The sequence below is a fragment of the Octodon degus genome, unplaced genomic scaffold (assembly GCF_000260255.1).
Source record: "Octodon degus isolate 3935 unplaced genomic scaffold, OctDeg1.0 scaffold00215, whole genome shotgun sequence".
NCBI classification, from domain to species: domain Eukaryota; kingdom Metazoa; phylum Chordata; class Mammalia; order Rodentia; family Octodontidae; genus Octodon; species Octodon degus.
The window spans coordinates 3588475-3598762 of NW_004524791.1; positions in this window are offsets into that span (position 1 = coordinate 3588475).

Here is a 10288-nt window from a genome sequence, read left to right on the forward strand (position 1 = left end):
GAAAGGGAGAAGGGAGGGGGGGAAGGAGGAGAGAGAGAGAGAGAGAGAGAGAGAGAGAGAGAGAGAGAGAGAGAATTTTCTGGAAAAAATGAGAAATTCCCAGTCATGATAAAGCCACCATCCATAGATTCATGAAGCAAATACCAAGCAAGATGAACAAAAATAAACTAATATCCAGATGTATATCACTGACACTCAGGAAAATAAAGAGAAAATCCTAAAAGCAGTTAGGAGAAAAAACTATTTTCCAGTAATATCTCTGCAGAAACTCCAAATATCTAGAAATTGACACACTTCTAAAGAGCTCATGGGTCCCAGGAGAAAGAGAAAAAGAGGATGTGTTTTCTATTGAATGAAGAGCCAAACACAATATGTTTAAATTCATTGGGCATTTCAAGCTATGAAGGGAAGTTGGTTGCACCGGACACTTAGAGATGTTCAATCAATGACCTAACTTATAAATTAAGAAACTGGGAAAAGTCACTGTACATGGTAGTGCACATCTGTAACCAACCACTCAGGAGGCTGAGGTAGGAGGACGGCTGAGAGTTCAGGGCCAGCCTGAATAATAGAGTAAGACCCTGTCTAAAGTGAGAAAAAAGAAAGTAGCAGATGAAGATGGTTAAACCCATAGTAAAGTGCAGAAAAGAAATAATACTGACCAGAAAAAAAGGAGAAAAAACCCCTAGAAGAACAACAAGGAAAATCAAAAAAACAAAAATTTGGGTTTGAGCTGAGTGTGATGACGCCTGTAATTCCAGCAGGAGAGTCAGTGTAAGTTGGAGACTGCAGAGTGAGCTCAAGCCTAGCCTCAACTTGATAGTGAGACCCTGCCTCAAAAAAACCATTAAACAGAATCTGGGTTTTTTGAGGAGATTGAGATTGGTAGACCTCTATCTTGACCAAGACAGGGGCTGGGGGGGGGCAGATATCAATATCAGGAATGAGAGACATGAGATCATTCTAGAATTGCAACAGAAAAAGGATAACAACCGATACCATGAACAGCTGGGCCGGGGAGATGGCTCAGTGGAATAAGCGCCTCCCTGGCAAGCGCAAGAGCCCAAGTTCAATCCCCGGTTCCGAAAAACAAACAAACAAACAAACAAAAAAAAACCATGAACAACCTTTTGCCAATAACCACAACAATGTAAATAAAATGGACAGATTCCTTGGAATATACCAACTACAGAAATTCACTCAGGAGGACATTAAGAACTTGTATAACACTATATGTATTCAAAAATTGAATTTGTACAATCTCTAGTTCAAAAATTACACAGAAGGAGAGAAAAGTAATCAAGACAGAATTTGGTACCAAGAAGTGGGTCATTGCTGTGATTTCCTGACCAGGTGGATTACAAGTTTTTGGGAATGGCTTATAGGGAGAAATAGGAAAGATTCAGAGATGTTGCCTGAAAGAGAAGTTCTGGAACACCTTTGGCTGTTCTGCATGGGAGATTCTGGTCAGAGCTCAGAAGACCAGAAGGCTGACAGAAATCCTACCTGGGTAAAGACCAGGGTGGGGAGATTTTTTTCTGGGAAGAAAGACTGCATTGGTTGTTGGACTCTGGATGATATGTGTTATAGCTTGGCAGAAAGTTTGTCTGAGTTTTGCTCTGTCTAGAGATTTTTCCTGAGACTGATATTAAGCATGATAGACTGATTAATCTTTCAAAAAAAATTCAAAGCAGCCAAATATTGAAGCAGTGGCATGGCTATTGTTGAGAATCAAGAACAAAGAGCCCAAGCAGGATGGTTTAAAATGTTGTGAGTTTGGCCAGAAAGGAAGCTCCAATACAAGGATAGAGCTAGAGGATCTCCATTGCTGAGAAGAGAATCAGAGAATGGAAGAGATGGCCTGAGGGCATCACTGGAGGTGCAGATCTCTACCCTTTGCAACTTCAGAATTGCAAGGGTGAGGGACTTTGCTTTGAGGGAAAAGCTGCAGAGCCCCATGTTCCAGAATGGTGATGGTGGCCACATCATGTTCCAAAATGGCACTGGGATGGAGAATTTATTCCTTGAAATCAGGTTCATGGTGCTCGGAGATCCAGACCCTTGAACCCTACATCCAAGAGAGAAGAAAGCCTGGCTACTGCTCCAGCTGGCAGCAGACCTTTGGCATCATCCACATGGTGTTCAAAATTGGTGCATTCAGAATGCAGGAGTTCAGAAGTTAAGAAGGCTTCCACTTGGATATCAGAAGGCCTGGGAAGCCAGGCAGCGTGCCCCTGGGAGGGCAGTGTGTAAAGCTGTAAGAAACCTATTCATGGAAACCCCAGGTGTTTGGAAAAGGTATGGATTATCTAAGGGAAACTGCAAAGAGGGGGCAAAGCTGGTCTAAGAGAAAAGCCGTGGGAGCACCCACCCAAAGTGCTGTAGGGGTAAAGCCATGTAAGGCTTTTGGAGCTCACAATTTGTCACAGATTGCTTTAGATGTTCCACATGGAACTACAAGACTTAATGTTTGCCCTTCTGGATTTTGGACTTGTGTTGGTCTCATTGCTTTGCATTTCCCTGTTGTCTGTTCCTTTGGAATGGTAATATTTATCTTGTGCCACTGAATGTTGGAAGTGTTTAAATTTTCATTTGTACAGGAGCTCATAGCAAAGAGTTTGATTTTGATCTTGGAGGAGACTTGGGACTTGGATTTTCAGCAATGCTGAAGCTGTAGGACTTTGGCAACTCTTAGAGATGGTGTAAAATGTCTTTTGCATAAAGGAATGTGCATGAGTCTTTGGGGGGGACAGGAGTGGAATGTTATGGTTTGTGTCTAGTTGTCTCTCCAAAGCCTTATGCAGTCATGGGGCAGCTGCTGGAGTTTGTGATTATTGTGGGTGTTGGTGCTTCACCTGCCCTGGGGCAAGTAATTTGCTGTACAGTGTAAGAAGAGGAGAGAGGCTAGCTAGCTGCCTTAGCCACTGTCACTCCCTTTGCTCTCTTGCTTTTTGCTGCTGCTATGAATGGCTCCTCTGTGCCATGTGCCATACTCTGCCTTGGAGCCAGCTGAGTACTGACTAAAAGCTCCATAAACTGTGAGCTAAATAAACCTTTCCTTCCTTCATTTTGAATGTCAGGTATTTGTCCCAGCAAGGAGAGAAAAGTAGCCAGACACTACAACAACCTAAACAAAATGGACAAATTCCTTGGAGTATTACAAATACAGAAATTCACTCAAGAGGACGTTAAGAACTTGTATAGCACTCTATGTATTCAAAAATTGAATTTGTACAATCTGTAGTTCAAAAATTTCACAGAATGAAAAAAGAAAAATCCAAGCCTAGGTGGAGTCCCTGGTGAATCCTACCAAGCATTTAAGAAAGAAATAGTACTGATAGCACACAACTCTTCCAAGAAATTCTTTCCAATTTACTCTGCAGAAAAAAAAAATGATCAAATATCAAACTGGGCAAAGAAAACTACCACTACTGTTCCGTTTTGAACGTGTTGCTGGACAGTGTGGTATCCAGTGAATCCAGGCTCTATGTCATACCCAAATAATTGTCCCACTGGAAAACTGAGGAACAGGAAAACTCAACTAAAGGAAAGAGAAGAAAGGAAGAAAAAAGAAGAGTAAGAAGAGCTAATACTACAAGCAGGCTGGCGCATGCAGCAACAGGAAGTCAAAACAGCAGGATCCCAGTACTGGCAAAGTCAATGGCTGCCCTCTTTTATACCTCTCCACAACTCCCAGGGGAGGTTGCTCTGCCCACCCACCTAGCCTGTGACAGACAGGCCACATCTTGTTGAACAGCCTCCTTCCCAGCTCAGGCTACATTCTGTATCCAGCCAGCCTGCAATGTCGTAATCTCCTGCCTCACAGAGGCACCCTATATTCCTCCCCTCTTTTTTTCCCCTCTCATCTTTCTCTCCTGAAGGTCTTACTGTGTTACCCAAGCTGCAGCTCAAACTTTTGGGCTGGAGGGATCCTCTTCACTCTGCCTTCCAGGTGGCTGGGATGACACATACATGACACTTTGCCCTGCTGCATAGATAAAATTTTAGCTAATCTGAGTGTATATCATAAAGGTAATATGTCATGACCAAGAAAGGTTTAGACAGAAACACAAAGTTTTTATTACAAAATCAAACGAATTTATCATATTAACAAATTGGCAAAAGAAAAAACAAACAAACAAACAAACAGAAAAGCCATAGGAACATCTTAGGCAGATGCAGAAAAAACATTTGATAAAATCTAACAGCTGTTTCTCAAACGAACTCTAAAAAAACAATCAACAGAACGTTCTCACAGGAAACAGTTGACTTCCACTCTCCTGCCTTGGGCAGCATCCATCCTGGTAAAAGATCAAGCTCCTCTCAAGTTGCCAAGGAAACATCCTAGTGCTCAGAAGGAGGGCAGGTTTTGTTTCCTATGACCCGAAGTGACATCATTTCCACGCACCCAGCCACACCCTCTCAGTAATCACTTCTTCCGGCATGCCTAGCTGTCACCCCTTGAGATGGGCAGGAAGAAGGGCTCCTGTACAGAGGATGGCCATCCAAGTGGAGACGGAGGTGTGCAGGTGCTCGTGGGCCGAGGAAGTGAGTGGAGCCCAGAAGGAGGCAGGCCGGCCTGACCTCTGGCCATCTCAGTGATGTGGGTGCGGGGTGTGCAGGGGCGGCTCATCTAGTAATTATCAAAATGTTCTTGCAAGAAGATAGAACAGGTCTCAAGGAGAGTGTTTGGGACCAGGTGGACTCTTGGTGGTAGAGAGGTCAGCAGGACTTCCTAATTGTTCAAAGGAGAGGAGGAATCGCACAGAAGGTGCAGGGCTTTAGTAAGTGCTCGGCCTGATGTCTAGCCCTGTATGGCCAGAATTTTTTGTAGTCTCTGCTTTGAGTAAGAGGTGCCAGCAAAACTGTCCTGATTTCAAAAGAACACAGTTCTTTATTTGGCTGCTAGATTCAATGTAATGACAGTGTTTCTTGAATTTTTTTTTGTTTGTCATAAACTTGTGCAAGGCCCGGTGAAGGACGTCAGACGCCTGAAGTCACACAGACTTCAGGTCCCAGCTGAGTAGCGTTTGCAGTGTTAGACATGGAGAGGGCCAGGAAGATGAAAGCAAAGGACAGCATCACCTTTTCCCTCTCCTTTAGCCCTGCCTCTGTGCAGAGCCAAGCACTGGATGAAGTTTCCCCTCATGAAGCACAAGCTGGTTCTACCAGTTTTTACCTATTGCGTATTTCTAGGCCCAACTGAAGAGTCATGACAAATACAGCTTTTAATTGATTGGGTCAGGACTAACACAAATCTTGCTTCTATTGCCCCTGGATACAGGGTCATGATATATAGTTCAGGCAGGTCTTAAACTCACTAGGTAACCCAGGCTGGCCTCAGCTCAAAGTGGTGGCCTGCCAAGTACTGAAATTACAGCTGTGGGCTCCTGTAAACTCATGCTGTGGATGAGTAACACTCTAAGGACCCCTGGGATTTTGTTTCTGTCCCTATGGGAGTCTCTGTGATCCTCTATCAATATTGTAGTCTCCAACTGTCTCATGAATGGGATGTCCCTGTGTAGGTGCAGTAAGCCCAGCATTTGAACTGTTGCAGCAGGAAGACAGGGATCCATAGAGTTGAAGCTTGGGATGACCTTACTGGTGGAGGGAGGGTCTGGGCGAAGGGTCTGAGGACTCTTCAGGGCTGCTGTTCCTCAGTGGCTGGAAACAACAGAACTGTGTTTCTTGCAGGAGCCAAGCTGAGGCCACATTCTGAGAAATCAGAACAGAAAGAGAGAAGGAAGAGAGTTGACCACAGGGGAGAAAGCAAATTCCTCAGGATGGATAAGGTCATGATGGGAACCAGAAATACAGAGGAAAAGTTGGGTGAGAAACTTCAGGGTTAGCTGAGGATGCAGCCTTCCTGGCATAGCCTGAGCCAGGCAGTGAGGTCTGAAGGGGAAGGGATTCCTCAGTGGATTTGTGCACCTGGCCAACGAGCTCCCCGGGTACTCCTAGAGCAGGATCGTGTCACCTGGAAGCAGAAATTCCCTGTCATATATGACTGGGAACCCAGCCCTGTTCCCAGGGACTAGAATTTGGTGCTGCCTGATAGGTCAGGACTCCAAGTTTCCCAGGCACTGTTCCCCCAAACTCTCTCCCCTTTGGCCCTGTGCAGAGCCAAGCCCAAAACCACAGAACAAGTCCACCTGACTTGGACCTGGGCAAGCAACCACAGAGACTCTCCTCTGTTAAAATCAAAAGTCCCCTACAGCCCAGGTGGCCCAGCCAAGATTAGCTGTCCCTCAGCTGTTCCAGCTCACAAGCACCCTCCCCACTCCTTAAAATCCCTGTGCCTTGTCCACTGCTATCTTTGTCCACTAGACAGGCAGCCTGCTTGCTGCCCCTAATAAATCTTCTACTCCCATCAGAATGCCTGGTCGGGTCAATTGTGTGGGTTCATATCTAACACTGCCCTCATTGCAGATGCCCGGCAGGTGAGTGTGAGTGTAGAGGGAATAACTGGGTGGTAGGATGTGAATTTTGCACCTGCGGCAATTCTGCTCTAACTTAGGGAGGTGCAGGATAGGATACTCCTTGCTTCAGACTAGTGAGATGCCTCCTGTCCCTCTCCACTTGCAGCAGGTGAATATTTGCACACAGCATCTCACATACTTAGTAATTGCTCAGTTGTCCTCACAATGTGCTTTTTAAAAATTTATTTTTATTTTTTTAATTTATGCATTTGGTACAGGGTCTCATTATGTATCTTGGACTCATAGTAATCCTCCTGTTTTCAGCCTCCCTAGCACTGAGATCACAGGTGTGTGCCATCACTCCTGGTTTTGGTTGCTGGCTCAGCATGCCCAGAGGGTGGGGATGATGTGGCATGTGCTTCTGGGGACTGAACCCTGGTCCCTGCACTTGCCTAAGTAGGCGCTTAGTCCGTGGAGCTATCCCGCCAGCCCTCATCACCCTGTGTTTTAACTTGGGAGTTCAGATGCTAGAACTATTTCCCAGAAAAATCAACAGTCTGTGAGAGGAAGAGCAGCAGGGATTTCAACACTATGTGGCATTTCCCCTGCACTAGAGATGCATGACAACACAGAACACGGTGGACAGGACAGAGATCCTGGCCTCATGCTGAGGAGGCCCAGCAGACAAGGCTCTGAGCACTGTCCTGTCCTCAGCAGCGCTTGCAGGTGGATGTCACCAGGCAGGGATATGTGGACAGGCTACTCTCTCATAAGGTGATGGTTTCCTTCTGGGGATGGAGCCCAACCATGACAGGACACACAGGCAAACATCCTTGCACGGGCAGGAGGTTTGCAGTGATGTTGGCGCTTTCTGTGAGCCAGGGCTGCTCATGTCCTTGGTACCTGGGCTGGGGCTGGGACTGCGCACCACAGAGACTGTCATCCCAGCATCCCCAGAGCTTGCACACAGGAAAAGCAGGAAGTGACAAGAAGGACTGGGACAAGGGAGCTGCTGCCACATCAACACTTGCGTTGATTCTCTCTGATTTTTCCAGCAGTGGCAGCACTTGTCTGAAGTTAATGACCTCTCAGAGCCTCACCACCTCCTGGGCTCCAGGCGCACTTAGCGCCATTCCCACTGCATGGGTATGAAGATGAAGATGACCCCATCAGCGTGTCCTCACTGAGTTCTGTTTGGCTGCAGAAATGAGGAGGCATGTGCAGGAAGACACATGGGTTCATCCCTACTACGGTATCCTGATGCCCTTGACTATCTGAGAAGAGCTTTTCAACTTCACTATTCTCCAGGCCAGTTACATTCTGGCCATATCCTTAAAACTGTAATACTCATTGTGTTCTCAACTATGAAATAAAATAGGGTGGGAAATTTAGCCCTTCCATGACAGGACCACTGGGTAGCTCGAGCCACCATTGACATGGGTGACTGTCCCATGCATGACTACAGCATTTGTCCTCTTGGATGTAAAGCTGCCAGATGGGACAGTCATGCATGTACCACTGGTGGCTCAAGCCAGTGGAAATATGTTAAGGCAATTTTTATATTTGTAGTGAAAACATACAAGTGAGTATAGAACTCAAACTCTGATTTTATGCTGCTCAAGTGGATGAATAACAGTAATTTTATTCTACTAAAAGAAGATCAGCTTCTCTCCATGCTGTGGTCCTCTTGTTGCCCTCTCCGTGGCCGTCAGATGGAACGGCTGTACCTAGCTCCAGCACTCAGATGTGCAGCAGGGCGGCTCAAGCAGTGCATGTGTAGCCCTATCATGAAGGCACTCTGCTGGTTACACAGGGATGCAGAGGTGGGCATGACAGCCCTGACTAAGAGGAGTGCATGCTTCATGGTTGCTGAGGACTTTCTGTACTGTAGGTGACAACAGGGACACTGCTGAGCCCACCCTGGAGACAGGGAAGGGGACAGTGATGGGGCATAGTCCCAGACTCTACTTCCTGAAGATTTAGGATAAAAGGACCGTGGGGAATCTCTCCAGAGAGTGTCACACAAGCGAGGGTTCACGCACACAGAGTGGGTTCTGTTCGTCATTTTCTTTCATAGGTGAAAATGAGAATTAGATGGTAGCAACATAAGGAGAAACCACTGCAGGGCCTGAGTAATGCTAGGCTGGGCCATTAATCTCTGTCAAGTTCAAAATCCTGCAGAGCAAGTGAAGCAGGCAAGATGCAGTGCATCAGAGGGTTCCACATAGCTAAAGGGAGAGTGCACTGGTGGCCTTCAGCAGCACTGGTGACTTCTGGAAAACATCTCTAGGTGGCCCTGGTGATGGCTCTAGGTGTGAGGTGACTAACAAAGCTATTTGCCTCTGTTGACCTCATAGAAAGATGAGCCATTCACCCATTCAGCTTGCCTGGAAGAATGGCTGTGACTCCAGGGAAAGATAGAAAACACATCCCAGGGCTGGTGAGATGGCTCAGTGGTCTAAAGCACCTACTTAGAACAAGCTTAGCAAAGCACATGGACCGCGGTTCAATCCCCCAGCACCACATGCCAGCCAGCCCTGCCCCCTGGTGGGCTGAGCTGGCCACACACACATAAATAAATAAATAAAAGAAAAGAAAAGAAAAGAAAAAGAAAAAAGAAAACACATCCCAGTGTAAGTGACAGTGGAAAACCATAACTGTGGATAAAATGAGCCAACAGTGACAGGAAGGAGCTTTGGGACTGCAAAGGACTGGGCTGAGGTGCAGGGATGTGGTACAAATAGGGGTGTTTGTGGCCTGCAACCGTCTGCACTGTTTCTTCTCTACTTCTTTGTCCAAAAGTACTTTTCTCCAGAAGACTAGGGATTTCTTCAGTTTGAGATTATCTGAAGACCACTGGCATCCCAGGGTGTGACCGGAGGATGGGATGGGATGCCCCTTTCTCAGTTGTTTGTCCAGGCCCCCTTCCTTCACTTGGACATGGGTGCTCTGTGTTCCTGGTCCTGGATCACACCTGTTGCCCCTCTCCACCCCCGATTCTGGAAATTAACTGTTAACCTGAAAGGGCTTGGCCACGTGAGCATCTCTGCTGACAATACCCAGGATGGTGCTGAGAAAGTGACAAGAGATCAGGCATCTCTTCTTCTTTCTACCTTTCCCTCCGTAGCCCCGGCTTTAGTGTCATTGTGCCCCCAGCACATGTGCACTGTGGCTCATCGTCACCCGAGGCTCCTGGTCGTGCTCTTGGGTGTCAGCTCTGGTCCGCAGCTCTTGGGTAGCTCGCATGCAGCTGGCAGTGGTATCCGGTAACGCCTTCAGGTAGGTCGCGTTCAGTCCCCCAGTGAACCGAATGCAGGCATACAAATACCCTCTTGTTTACAAGTCTTCCCCAAACAGAAACTCAGAAGTACTCAAGGTTTGGTATATAATCATGCTATTTTAATCATGTTAAAGACTGGAAAAAGTGTTTATGGGGCTAAGATAACATCCAGAAACTAGAATTTAGTGGCATTAAAAAGTACAGCTACTAAAAGCAACATAGCCTAGAAGAGGAGACTTAAGTGGTAGTGACAGCAAAATAAGCTGTAGGAAAAGCAAGTTTTCTCCAGGAGAAAGAAGCCAACAATAAGGACACGTAGTAGCCAGCATCACACTAACACAGAAGAGTAAAGCCCTACTATGACGTTTTAGTGTTGTATGATGCTTTATGTTCTATAATTTCTGTGGGTTCAGACATAATGGTTATTGCCCGGAGTGGTGGCTTATACCTGTTCTTATGATTTGTGTCTAGTTGTCCCCCCGAACTTCTGGAGTTTGTGATGAACTCATGGTCCACTGGGATTATGGGTGTGAGTACTACATCCAGCCCAGGGCAGGTAGCCTGAATACAATTTGAGGGAGACAGACTT